The sequence below is a fragment of the Polyodon spathula genome, chromosome 31, assembly GCF_017654505.1.
Source record: "Polyodon spathula isolate WHYD16114869_AA chromosome 31, ASM1765450v1, whole genome shotgun sequence".
NCBI classification, from domain to species: domain Eukaryota; kingdom Metazoa; phylum Chordata; class Actinopteri; order Acipenseriformes; family Polyodontidae; genus Polyodon; species Polyodon spathula.
Genome location: NC_054564.1, coordinates 2743520 through 2758842, shown reverse-complemented (window position 1 = coordinate 2758842; position 15323 = coordinate 2743520).

Sequence of the window (15323 nt, the reverse complement as noted above, 5' to 3'; positions counted from 1 at the left end):
TTCTGGTATATTGGGAGGAGTAGTCTCTACCGTGGAGTCTCTATCATGTCTCTGTTACCAGTAACTCCACCCCTTAGGTCTCACTGAATGGCTGTTCCCTTGCCAAACTGTTTAGTACTTTGGTTTACAAACCCATCAGTCCCCTCCCTTAGACATGTTAATGTACCTTCATGATGCTCCGCCCTACACTCATGGTGTGTCTTTCGTGGGCGGAATGGGGAATAAAACAGATCAGATTGGAGTGAGAAAATTTCGCCAATTATTTTCTCCCGCTCACAGTTGCATTGCTGAATCGGGACTGTAGCCACTTGTCGACCAAGAATTAAGTCAAAGAAGGGCCGGTCTCTTCCCTGCAATACCAGATATGGCAGGGTTTCTGCGTCAGCGACTTTAACGTAGTAGGGTGTGTCCTAGTTTCGCCATGAATACAAGCGATAGCCACTTTGTTTTGTGGATCTCAGTTTACACCCTTCAACACTTAATGTCTGAATTAATGTCTGCTCGCAGCTGGAGTCTACTAACACATGTGTGACAGGACAACGTGTGAGGTGATGTCAGGCCAGATGCAGGAAGAATAACAGAGCACTTCAGGTATGGTGCAATGGTGCTTGCGCCATTTTATTTTCAAATAACAAAAATAAATAATTAGGTTTTAACAAAAAAAAAGACTTGCTCACAGAGCACAAAAATAAAAAATTAAACAAAAACAAATTCACGAACACACAAACACAAAACAACCCTTAAGGTCCGGCTGGGCAGTGGCCTTCACAGATCCTTTAAGCTTTAATCTTTTAGTTTTCTTTTCTCTTCGTTCCGTCTCGTTCCTCGTCTAAACTCCCACACAGAACCGAGAGCGTCGCAGGTTTATATACCGTGGCCGAGGGGTTTAACTAGTTAGTAATTATTCTATTACCCATCGGCCACAATCTGCACGGGTTTATTAATTAATGTGTGACTGCCGGCTAGTTTAACAATGCACTAGCTGACAGCCACACATTACCACAAGGTTTTCTATTTAACAAAAAACAAAACAAAACTCACGGCGCTTCACTATCATTTATAATGATGTAGTAAATAATAAACAAACACCAAATAGCACAGGGGGGGAGGGGGAGACCCCGTTCTAAAGATAAATACACATTTAAACATCAGGGCTTTCTTACAACCCTGCTACATATCCCACCTTTGTATGCACACATGGCCCAAACGGCCACCTCTCCACTCAGTCTCAAAGTCTCGGAAGAGGGGGAGCAAGTTGTCCATGGTGGTGGCCATGGTGAGAGGTCCTTTACCCCCCCCACTCCTTCGTGGCCAGCAGCTCCCTCTTCCGGGGCTCCATCCACCGTTTCTCCTGCGGTGAAAGTGTGGCTGGGGGAGCTGGTCTCCTGACCTCCCCCCCTTCTCCATGGGCGGCAGGTCCCCTTTGTGGGAAGCAGAGCTGGTAGCGACCCCTGGCGAAGCAGAGCAGGCAGCAACCCCAGGCAAAGCAGAGCCCTCATCGACCCCAGCCGAAGCAGGATCTGCAGCAACCCTTGGAGAAGCAAAGAGACACAGGCAGCCCCCGGTGATGTGGAGCAGCAGGCAGCCCCAGGCAATACAGACATGGCATCCCTGGGTGGTGTGAGGCAGGCATCCTTGGGCGGTGTGAGGCAGGCATCCTTGGGCGGTGCGAGGCAGGCATCCTTGGGCGATGCGAGGCAGGCATCCTTGGGCGATGCGAGGCAGGCATCCTTGGGCAGTGCGAGCCAGGCATCCTTGGGCAGTGCGAGCCAGGCATCCTTGTGCAATGGCGAACTGACATCCATGGGAGACAGGGCAGCAGGGCAGGGAAGCAGTGGACACTTGGGAGGCGACAGCGGCAGCGGACCCTCGGGAGGCGACTGCAGAAGGGGAGCCAGGACTAGCTGTGGTGCTGGGTATGGCCCTCTCCGCTCCCCTCAGCATATGCAGGGGCTGCACAGGACTGCCAGCATACTGTCCTGGTCCCTCCAATGATGAAGGGAGAGGCAGCTCCTGCTGCTCTCCCTCTGTCGGGGGTGGAGACAGAGGCATCTCCTGCTGCTCTGTTCCAGGTGGTGATGATGGTCAATGCAGAGGCAGCTCTTGCTGCTCTGCTCCCGGTGAAGGAGGCAGGGGCTCCTACCCTTTTGGCGGCAAAGGTGGCAGGGGCTCCTCCCCTTCTAGCTACAGTTGGGGAACCAGCTGGCAAGCTCCCTCTGCTGGTGGAGGTGGGAGCAGCAAGTAGTCCTCCCACATTGGTGGAGGCGGTACCAGCAGGTATTCTTCCTCTGCTGGTGGAGGTGGGAGGAACAAGCAGTCCTTCCACAGCGGTGGAGGTGGAACCAGCAGGTATTCTCCTTCTGCTGGTGGAGGCGGGAGGAACAAGCAGTCCTCCCACAGCAATTTTGGGCTCCTCCCTCTTGGGCTGTGGACGCACCGACTTCTCCCACTTCAGGTTCATGTCCCCTCTCTGCCTGCTTATCCTCACCTTCCTCTCTCTCTTGGCCTGTAGAGGTGATGGGGACTGCTGCTCCAGCAGCCAAAACCATCCACTAAGTAGCCTCCCAGAAACAGGGGTCTTCATATGGGCAGTCCTCACGGTCATGCCCAAACTCTCTGCACATGACCTATAGGGGGCCCCTCCTGCTTGGCCTCCCAGTATGGGGGTCCCAGTGGGGTGGGGTCCCGTGACCACCATCTCCTCTCACCTCTCTCCTGTCACTGCTGCGACTTCCTTCCCATCCTGCTCTTCCTCACTCCCACACAAAATAAAAAAAAAAAATTAAAAAATGGAAAGCTACAGTACCGTTTTCTGGCCTGAGTGCAGGAGGCGCTGTAATCCCATGCTGGACACCATGTGTGACAGGCTGGCGTTGCGGTGACGCCAGGCAAGAATGCAGGAAGCAAAACACGCAGTGAAAAAGACGTGCTCTGTGCCATTTATTCAAATACACAAATAAATAAAAGGTTCAAACAAAAAACACTGCTCACAGAGCAAAAGTTAAGGTTTAAACAAAAAATAATCACAAAAGCTAAGGTCAGGCTGAGCAACTGCCTTCACTGATCCTTAGTCCTTACTTTTAAATATCTATCTCCTCTCGCTCTCCCCGTCCTCCTCTGAACACCCACCCTGAGGGCAGAGAGCTTCAGGCTTTTATGCAGGTGACCATCTCTCGATTAGCAACAAATTAATCACTTGCATGGGGTTTTTAATCATTCCTGGGAGAGGACAAGTTGCCACCCAAACAAAACAACAAAGTCGTGGCTATGCCGTCATATTTAATACATAAAATAAATCATAAACAAAACACATGGCTTTCACCGTCATTTATATACATAAATAATAAATAAACCAACACAAAATAACACAAGGGTGGAGGGGGAGACCCCATTTTAAACATCAACAACTGTACAGGGCTCCACGCCCTGTTACACGACCACAGTACCACTGTGAGAAATACCACACAGAACAAACTGAATAATACCTGCTGGCATGCCTACCACAGTACCACTGTATGAAATATCACACAGAACAAAGGAGATTTATTACAACCACTTGGGGCACAGACTAGCTAAAATCATATTACCCTGTATATCAATACACAGGGGGACCACAAGGTTAAAGTAAGTTTATGACAGGAAAAGAGGCTCAATCTCATTCTCTTAGGTGAAATTATCTAGGAAGTTCAAGAATACCTAAAAGCATGGCTTGCAAACTTAGATATATTATGAAAATTATGTTTCTTGAAAAACTGCACATATGAGACCAATATACTGTAACTAATGGAAATGCACAATGGGTAAGATTTATGAAATTATGTTGTTAGTTAAAACCACTTTATAGAACTCTTGTTTATTTCAGGTGAAAGTCGCACAATGCTTCTGTTTTGGATCATGTCCTCTGCTGCCTATCTGATGGCCCCTGTTACCCTTGAAAGCCGTGGTCTCCAGTTGAAAGTTGACACCACATCATTGAACAGAACCTCTTTCAGGACTGCTTCTCTCAAGCAGTCACATATCATACAAGAGGGCAAGTTGGTTAACATCCTTGCAGGGCATGAGAGGAAGTCCATTGGTCTTGGCAAGTGGAGAAAGAAACGGCAAGGAAGATCACTGGAAAAAAAATACTTCTGCACTTCAACTGCATCTACAACAACAATAACAACAACTTCTGAAACCACTACCAATCCCACTGGATCTGCTGGGCCCATCATTTATCCAACCACTGTGTTTCGAACGAGCCCTGCTTTTCAAATGACTGACTCCCCTCCAAGCCTCAATGATACTGTAATTTATTACATCAACGAGACACTCTGTCCAGATAATGACAATTTCTTTGACTGCATTGGTTTAAACGCAACTGAAAACCGTGAAGGCATCTGCTTTTACTTCCAAAATAGTAAGACAATCAACTGTGAAGATGCCAGGCTTAATAAGGTAAGATCTTTCTAAAGACTACTGAGATGGGGCTGTTTGGTAGTCTGGATACACACTGTAGCATCCAGCTCTGGGGTACAATTAATTATCCATATAATGTAGAGCAGCAAATGAAAAAACAGATCCTCGCAAATCTGAACCATTTGGAAGAACCCTGCTATGATTTGTCTGGAGTACAGAATCTATTATGTACAAACTCGAGGAACTCATGACACCATTCCCACAACATGACAGACAAACTTTAACTATTGGACCTAAGTGTAACAAAAGAGCAAGAACAGAATCCGATTACCAAATTAACAATCAATTGAATCTCATTATCAAATAAATGTTGTGTGGCATAAACAACTTGCTAAGAAAATAATGCATAACAGCATTCAAATCAACACTTACCATTGTTTATCCCTACATAATATTGGACTTTGGTTTCTAAAGCAGCTACTGTGATGTATTTCATTATGATAGCATGGTTTGGATTATTGGTCAGTTTGAACTTCTGGTGTTTGGATTAGCAAATAATACAATGCTGAATGAATGAGCTGCAGTTTGAAACACACAGCATAGTTAATAACCATACACAGTACATATGCACTTCATTAGTGAAAAATATTTTTTATTCAAATCTTTATTTTTATCCAAATGGCTTGTTCTGTGCCAGTACAAACATTTCAGCATTCTGTGTTAACTAGATCATCCAAAGGATATCTGTGGATAGAGGGCTCACCTGGTAAAGGCACAGTTGTGCTGTGTGCAGGGTGCGTCATAGAGTCAGGGATGTTCAGGTTCGCCCTGGCTATGTGAAGTGTGCTGTCTTTGCTGGGGATTCAAAATGGAGTGTTGCACTGGCTCTGGTGCTCTTGCGGGTCTGAGAGGCCAAATCAGCAGGGGATGTTTCTCCTCACCATGCTACAGCAGCCCTCTATTGGCCGTTCAGCTCAAGCAGACACATGCAGGGCTTGTCTTTGTTCTCCACAGGCAGATAGCTTACTGACATCTGCTCTCAAGTTTGTAGGTGAAAGTCCTCCTGAGCTCTTGTGGAAATTGCTGCAGTGAGGGAATGTAATTGGACATCTGGGGAGTAAATTGGGAGTAAAATAATTGAGCATTAGATTTTTAAATAAAAAGAGATGTGGACATACTCCAAGAAAAACAACTTCATGCCAGCTCTATATATACAATCTGTATAAATCTGTTTATATATAAAAGCTGCATGCAAGCAGTGTGTTTTCGTATTGCATCACAACAGAATCCATAGTTCAAGCTGCAGCTCTCTGTTTTTAACTGTTTCTCGCACTTGCCTATATACCTTCAGCTTCTCAGATAACAATGTAAGGGATCTAGCTGCTGGGACTTGATGTCAAATCTACTGGTTAAAATCCATGCTTGTTTGTGTACTCCAGTTTCCAAACAAGCATGGTTTCTTCTGCAGTTAAAAGAGGAAGAAATAAAACTGAGAAAATGTAGATGGTATAAATCATCCATTTAATAAGCAGGTTAATTTGGAAACAGCTTCATTCGTCACAGAGAATATATCTTCTCTGGAGGAAAAAGTTTCACATTCTGTCTTACAGGTGCCGAATGCCATCCCTTCAGAGACGAAGAACATGATGCTGATGGGAAACCATATATTGAAAATAAACACCTGGACATTTTCGGGGTTTAAGAGCATCGTTTCCCTGGATCTGTCCTACGGTTGGCTGCACGAAGTAGAAGGGAACACATTCACTTACATGCACACTCTGGAGCACCTGTCTCTTCAGCAGCACCACTCTGTGCTAATGGTGGGATCCCAGGCCTTCTACCCACTTTATAAGCTGAAGTCTCTAAGGATTGGCAAAATCCAAACACAAGACATGAAGACTATATTTTTTGATCTAAGAAATAGCCAGCTGGATACTTTGGGTCTGTACAGAATAGATTTTGAGGCAATGAGGAAGCCCATGTTTGAAGACATTGGCCAGTGCCCCCTGAATACCTTGGAGATATTTTACTCATCCATAAACCTGATAGACGACTCTGCATTTTCTGCTCTGCAGGACCTGAAAGAGCTTCTGGTGAAAGAGTCCTCAATAAAAACCGTGCACCCAAATGCTTTGATGAAACTGCATGCTATTGAGTCCTTGACCCTTGAGGAGTGTTCACTGGACCAGATGCCATCTGGTGTCCTGGATTCCCTGACCAACCTTCAGGTTCTTAATTTAAGGAGAAACATGCTGCAGACCCTCCCAGCAGAGCTGTTCAAATACAATGGGAAGTTGTTCCACATTGACCTCAGTCTCAACCGTCTCCAAACTCTGCCTGAAGGCATCTTCAGACTCTTCCCATCTACTGTGTACGTGAACCTCAGCAGGAACTATTTCACATGCAACTGCAGCCTGGCCTGGGCTTCTTCCTGGGTGAAGTCCCTGGGAAACACAACCAATGCAGAGGATTTCATATGCTTTGCCCCTGTAGAGCTTCGTGGCAAGCATTTGCAGGATTTTAATCCCATATGCATACCTGAATATGTATGGTATGTTCTCATAGTCATCCTCGGAATGACTATCTTGTCGATTGTGGTTGTCCTGCTTTATGTGTATCGCTGGAAGATCTACTATCAGTGGTACCTGCTGTTGTCCAAGAGGAAAGATACAGAAGTCTGGGAGAACAACCCTAGGTTTAAGTATGATGCTTTTGTTGCCTACTGTGAGAGTGATTTTGAATGGGTAGTCCACGATTTGATTCCCAACCTAGAGGACAACGCCGGTCTTCCGAATGTGAAGCTGTGTGTGTCAGACAGAGATTGGGACCTGGGAGGCAACATCCTGGACAACGTGGAGAGCAGCATTCAGAGAAGCAGGAGGACCATCTGCGTGATATCCATGAACTTCCTGAAGAGTGAGTGGTGCAAGCTGGAAATGAGCCTGGCTCACATGCAGCTCTTCTCAGAGAACAGAGATGTCTTGGTTTTCGTATTCTTGGAGAAGATCCCTGTTGAAAGGCTGTCACAGCACCAGAAGCTCCGCAGGGAAATGTGTAAGAAATCCTGCCTCGACTGGCCAGGAGGAGAAACGACAGCTCAGAAAGTCTTCTGGGAGAAACTCAGGTCTTTCATTTTCAAAAACCCTGTCCAACAAATTTAAACTAAATGAAAAATCTACCGTGGCTCATTAACAACAGTGGCAAAAAAATAGAAATGTGTTGAGATAATTTATCTTGTGATTTTGACAAAACAAATTTTTATTATGATTGTTTTCCATATCCATGTCATCGTAAAAATGCAGCAGTGGCACATTATTCATTATAAATAAATAGTATATATCATAACTGTCTTATTTTAACAACACAGACAGATAAGTAATATAAATAATTACTTTAAGAGTAGAAATTTAGAGACACTGACTGCTCTTCCAACAAAATGCTCCTTATGTTCCTTTAAAGATCCTGGAAGGCTAATGGGAAAATAGTAAATAGAAAAGATATTTAGGAAAATTAAGATTTCAAACAAAATAAGTAATAAGGAAAATTCATAGAAATTAAGAAAACAGTGAGACTAAATAAAGATATCCCAACAAATCAGTAATAAATAAAATAAGATTAAGAATAACTGAAATGAACTAAATTACATTTTGATCCTGATCTATATGGCTTTCTTATCTTAGTGGGTTTTAATGTAACTTTAAAATTGTTGCTTTTGTACTATTTTGTGTATACTGTTGCTTAAATCTGTTATTTAAATGGTCTGATTGTTGAAGTTTTTTGTGTGACATGCTATACAAATGTACTGTGGTTTGTTCTTTTTTTCTGCTATGTACTGTACTGTACAGTGCTTTACAATACTTTTATATAAAAAGTGCTGTATGAATGCATTAAAAAATAACTATAAAAATAACTAAATAAATAGAGTAGCACTGACATGTTTAATTCCTTGGGTTATGGAGAGAAAACTGGGAGGGACTGTTTCTCCTCATCATGCTACAGCAAACCCTGCTGGCCAGGCGCCCAGTGAGCTCAAAGGCAGACATCTGCAAGGATGACCCTTTGGCCTCTAGAGGTCATATCCGCTGTCGAGTTCCTGGGTGAAAAAGGAAGCTGGCTTGGTCGTGAGATCGGAGGATGCCCACTGAACCTTCAGGTCTCCTGAGCCATGTGGGGAATTGCTGCGGTGAGAGGAAACGTGATTGGGCATTCAAAATTGGGAGGAAAATAATAATTGGACACACTAAAAAATCTGTGCTTGTATGTGATTAAATAGCAAATAACTTACCATATGAATGGTTCTTTAAAAGTTGTTCTAGAAATAACACTGTGTAACTTTTTTTTTTTTTTTGTTCCTGGGTAGTAAGTGTTATTTCCTAATTGCTTAAGCCTCAAAAGTACAGAAAATGGCTATTATTCCCCACAAACTTTGCTTTTGTGACCAGGACAGTGATATTTCAAAATACCACTATTTCCAATGGGAAAATGGGTAAATGTGTGTCTTTTCGTTCACATAAAGTCAGAAAAAAACAACATATGAATCCACATTAACATGCATTTATACTAAAGTAATACAAAAATGACTACAAAAGATTTAGAAGTGAGTAGGTTTTCGAGAGTTTTTGTAAATACAGTTTAGTCATAAATCTTGAACAACTACTCACTTCTAAATCTTTTGTAGTCATTTTTGTATTACTTTTTACACATTTTACGTAGTATCTGTCTGACAGTTCATTGGTGGAGCCCCAAATCCTTAGAAATGGTTTTGTTACCCTTTCTAGACTGATGAGCATCAATAACTGTTTTTCTGAGGTTCTCAGAGATTTCTTTTGATCGTGGCATGACGTGTTTCCACACACCTGTATGGTGAAGACCAAACTCACAAAGTTTCTGATCTTTATATAGAGTTTGGCCTCCCAAACTCACCCCTGAAGATCTGCCTAATTATTTAAACACCTGATTCTAATTATCCCCTTAATTGAGCTGATAAAACCAGGGGTTCACTTACTTTTTCACAAACCCTGAATCTTAATTACTCATTGTTTGTCTAAATCATACATCATTTTGTTTCAAAAGACATGGAATTGGTTAATATAAACCCTATTGGATATTTAAGGAAATAAGGCTATCATGGTAAAACTAAGGAATTTCCATAATTATCATTGGGGTTCACAAACTTTCTTGGCTTAACAAAAGACTGACAAATTAAAACATTTGATATTTCAAAATCTAACATGAAATATTGTACTACGATTATAGCTTCCAGTAGACTTTTGCGATATAATTTTGTAGTTTGTTTGATTACATGATGTTAAATAAAAGATCTAAATGATGTTCATGTAGTTTTTCTTTTGGCCATAGCTGTAGTGGAGAATATCTTACATACAGACTCAGATATTTCAGGAGTGGAGCATTGCCTTTTAAGAGCCACAACTTAATTAAGAGTCCTTGCTGTAATTGCATGCAACCTGCAGTTTTAAGCCAAGTGATTTTGAGTGAATCTCTTATAGCTCATTCTATTGAAGTTGCATTGACTAGTTACTCAAATGCTATTATTGTTTGCTTTGTTATGTTGTTTGAATAAATATTTATTGTTTAAACAAACTGAAGTCTCATTTACAAGCTTAATTTGAGATATATATATATCTATATATATATATATATATATATATATATATATATATATATATATAGATGAAGGGTTGGTTAGGAAAAGATCAAAAGGTGAAAGGAGAACATAAAACTAACTAGAGGGTAAACAAATAAATTAAATAATATAATGTGCTTGAGGTTAAAATTAAAGATAGGATAATTGATTTAACTACTAAGTGATAATGGTGTGATAACCTAATTAGTTAAAATAATTAAATCTGATTTAAAGTAAATAAGTCTTATTTAGTAGAGACCATACATGGGGGCATTAGGACCCAGTAGAGATTACTGGAGTCAGGAACCAATGGCAGGTTTAAAAACATAACTACAAACGAATCCTAACTTCACCGCACATCATATTTGTGTACATCATATCCAGTCCAGTCTAGCAAGATGTTCCGATGGATACCCAGATACGCAATCGAATTGTCTAACTTTTTCATTTGGGATCCGATGTGTTCAGGTCAAAAATGCTGTTCACAATCTTTCCAGTACTCATTGGTATCACTATGCAAGATTTGGGAAAGGCTACACAAACATAAATCTCGAAAAACTACTCACTTCTTCTAAATCTTTTGTAGTCATTTTTGTATTACTTTAGTATAAATACATGTTAATTTGGATACATATGTTGTTTTTTTCTGACTTTATGTGAACGAAAAGACACACATTTGCCCGTTTTCTCATTGGAAATAGTGATATTTTGAAATATCACTGTCCTGGTCACAAAAGCAAAGTTTGTGGGGAATAATAGCTATTTTCTATACTTTTGAGGCATAAGCAATTAGGAAATAACACTTACTACCCAGGAACAAAAAAAAAAAAAAAAAAAAATTGTTACACGGTGTTATCAGACCTGGAATAAAAATAAAGTTCACTGTTCCAAATTGGATTACAAGGCTCTGTCTGTTTAATTGCCACACTGCATCACTCCTGCACCTGATCCCACTCAGCCACTTTGTCACATGTGGTGTTAGAGAGGGATCATGGACCACAACGCAGTGGCAGAGCTGCTGGAGATGCTGGACAGCAGAGGAGAGAAAGAGGGAGGAGTGTTACACTGCGCTTATTGAACAGGTAGGGCTGGCATTTTCCACAGCACCAGCTCCTACAGGAACATCAACAATGTTGGCACCGAAGACTTGGGTGAGCAAGATGTTGGCGGAGGATGACCCATGGCCGTGAGAGCTCTGGGCGAGCCAGCTGGGACCCTGCCTGATCGGGGAGGCTCAGGCAGCCTACCAGGCTATGAGCGATCTCAACGCCGCCAGTTACGACCTGGGCAAGCTGGCCAATTCAGTCACCTCGACCTTACGGCTGGGACTCAGCGGGTACGGTTCAGGGAGTACAGAAGATCCCCGGAGACACGCCCCAGGGTGGTTGCAGAGCGGTTGTGTGACTACATGGTATATAGGCTGACCCCCGAGAATAAAACCAACCTGCAAATGGAGGAAGCAGTGGTTGTGGAGAAATTCTGCCATGTGGTCGGCGCTGATACCTAAGCCTGGATACGGTGCCACAACCCCCACACCCTGGAAGACGCTGTGAAACTGGTTGAGGATTATGAGGACTCCCTAGTCTCCACCCAGACAGGGATACTGTTGGTTCCTGTCCTTTGGAGCAGCTGAGCCCCTCCTCTCTCTCCTCTGCCACCACCACCACCACCATCAGCCCCAGACCCAGACCTCTGAAACCGCCAACGCCAATGGGCCCCCTTGCCTCCCCTCCATGAAGACCAAGGTTTGCCCCCAGCTGGGGTAGAGGTGCTGCCCCTGCCCTGTTGCCATACCAGCAACGGGACAGATATCTAACCAATGCCTCCTCTGTCCCCCCAACTTGTTTTAGGTGCAACCAACAGGGACATCTGGCCAGGTCATGCCCCGCTGCCATGGAGTGTGACATGACTGCATGTAATTAGGCACCTGAGATGGGTAAGCATGGAGAAAAGTGATCGGGAGGGACCTTGTATGATTTATGTGGTTTTAGGAAATGTGAAAACCCACACATTAGTGGACATAGGGTGTGAGCAAACCTTAATTAGATTAGCTCTCTTGGGCGGTGTGTCGTGGCGGCCACGAGGTCAGGTGGCCATCTCCTGTATCCATGGAGACACAAAGGCATACCCCACACTAAAAGTATACTTAGGACCGATAAAACTGATCCTAAGTATACTTATATACTTAGGACCAGTTATTCTGGGCTGAGACTAGCCAAAATTCAAATAATTAAAACAAATGATGGCAGTCTCAGCTACATACGTGCATATGGCAGAAAAAAAGAAAAGGGAACGAATTGGTGATGTGTTTCCTTTTCAAAACGAAATGTTTTCTCCTATTTTCCGTCCAAGGAAAACGAATAAAGAGAGAAGGACCACAAAAGGCTGGGGTCTGGTGGGAGAGTGTTTTTGATTGTTTATAATTGCCTCATCTTGTCTTGTACGTTACCAGATAGTTAACACAGTTCCGGAGCTGTCACCAGGGGCCAGCACGAAACCGGACAACACTGCACCTCTGTCACAAATAAAACTGTATTTGTACCACTAGCACTAATTCACACACTAACAGACTTGTGTATGTGTTTTGTGTTTTGTGTGGGTGTGGCAGAGCAAAGCTCTGCCCTTTAAATTGGCAGAGATGGGGTTAATTTCCCCTACCTGCCTGGGTTTATTATGTTCAGGTGGCTGGGGTTGATTAGTTGATTAAATGATTAACTTAATTAACGATCAATCAGCGCCCAGCCACCTGACATAAAAGGAGGCCTCTGCTTCTCATTTGGGAGGAGGGAGCTCAGGAAGCAGGTTGGTGTTTTGTTTGTATGTTTGAAAGTTTGAATCCAGTGAAGGCATTGCCCAGCCTGGAAATTGTTATTTTAGCTTTTTGTCTTGCTTTATTTGCGTTTAAATCCCTTTATTTTGGCCCTTGTGCCCTTTCATTTTGTGTTTATTTATAATAAAATAGTTATTTTTTTGAACTGCAGTCTGTCTCTGGGCCTCTATCTACTCGCCAGCCTGCCACAGTGGGAGTATAATAAAACAGGATTATTATTTGTGGGGCAACACAGGGATTATAAACTGAAAAATACATGCCCCTGTATTACTCACCTCCATTATTATTTAATGTTTGTTTTGCCATCAGGCACTGGACTTAAAAATAAATAAAACAAACCTTTTCACCTGGATTACAATTGTCTGTCTGTTTTTTAATCACCTGCACCTGCACACAATCAACCACTTTGCCACACCCCTAATCACAATAATAAGGACGCAGCTGTCTGTGGAGACAGCCTGCCACTGATGGAAATGACATGAGGTGTGTAGCGTCAGAGGGGGGGTCATCATATCATTCTGTGCATGAAAGTAACATAATTGGAATATACAGTGGGGATCTTAAACCATTCTCTGTGTCTTCTTGGTCTGGTTACAAACTCACCCACTGACAAAGAATGTTTTTAGAGTCGTAAGCTAACTGCAGTACAAGTGTTTTATCTCTACCTGTCACTGAATGAGTAATTTTGGCGCCAGTAGTGTTCTTCCAGACAGTTCTGAGTACCTTGACACTAAGACGAGAAACAGTCCTTGTCGTAAATCCAGCCAACAGGGCGTGAAATAGCGGACCAATGGAGGACAAGGGGACGCATTGGTATGAGAACAACCAATGAAAGACACTTCACATGGACTCAGGCACTGCCCAAAATAACCAGACTAGCCAATCACAGGGTTGAAGAGAGAATCACAAAACCCGCTGACTTTCGAAATGTGAATGGCGAGCTGCTGCAGTGTGCTGCTGTAAACAAAGTTGCAGAGTCATGGGAGCATTCGAATTCACAGAAGACAAGTGTAGTGGAGTGTTCCGCCCCTTTATGTTTATCAGGCTCCTACAATGAATAGGAGACGACCCGGTAGTAGTCGTCCACATCGGTACAAACAACATTGGAAGAGACAGACCAAAATCCCTGCAAAACAAATTCAGAGAGCTAGGAAGGAAATTAAAAGAGAAAACCAAAACTGTGGTATTTTCTGGTATACTACCGGCACCTTGCAAAGGACCATATGGACAGCTGGAAATAATTAATCAAAACGCATGGCTGAAGACGTGGTGCACACGGGAAGGCTTCACCTATCTTGATCATTGGACCACATTCTACAACGAGGACTATCTGTATAGACGGGATGGACTGCATTTAAATAACAAGGGAACCAGTCTACTCGGAGAAAAGATCCTCGAGCAGGTTCAGAAGCATTTAAACTAGAAAGGAAGGGGGAAGAAATCAACAAAAAAACAGAATGGAGACCGCATCAAAACAAGAACAACAACTCAGGTAAGACAACAATTAAATGTATTTATCTAAATGCTAGAAGTATCAGAAACAAAATTCTAGAACTTGAAGCTACTGCACTAACAGGTAACTATGATGTGATAGGTGTTACAGAAACGTCGTTGTCTGAGAGTGATGGGGACGAATATAATATTTGTGGGTATACACTGTATAGGAAAGACAGGCAGGACAGAAGAGGAGGAGGGGTAGCGCTATACATAAGAAACAGTCTTGAAGCCCAGGTGTTAAACCTGGACAAAGAAAATAAAACCGAATCAATATGGGTCAGAATAACGGACAAAAATTCAAAGGGCATAATAATAGGAGCATGATATAGACCGCCAGATTCAGACGGTGAGCAAAATAATCTGTTATACAATGACATTACAAATGCGTGTAGCAAAGGAGAAGCCATACTAATGGGGGATTTCAACTTCCCCCAAATAAAATGGGAAAACCCGGTGGGTAGCACGAAGGATGAAATAGAAATGGTGGAAATGACAAATGACTGCTTCCTAACACAATTTGTCAAGGCACCGACTAGAGGGGAGGCATGCCTTGATTTAGTCTTTTCAAATAACGAAGACAGAATAACTAAAACAGAGGTCAGAGAACCACTGGCAAACTCAGACCACAACATGGTCTCATTTGAAGTGTTTTTTAAATCCCCAAAAGTAATGACTAAAGCTAAGGTTTACAATTTTAGAAAAGCAAACTATGAAGGTATGAAACAGAGACTAACAGAAGTAGATTGGAGTAAAATAGAGAAAACACCCACAGAAGAAGGATGGTTGTTCTTCAAAAATGTAGTACTAGAGGCGCAAAACAATTACATCCCTAAAGTAGACAAATCTAAATGTAAAACTAAAATTGCCAAAATGGTTTAATAGATCAATTAAAAAAAATATTCAGCGAAAAAAGGCACTTTACAGAGCATTAAAAAAGGACCAAAAAGAAAGTAC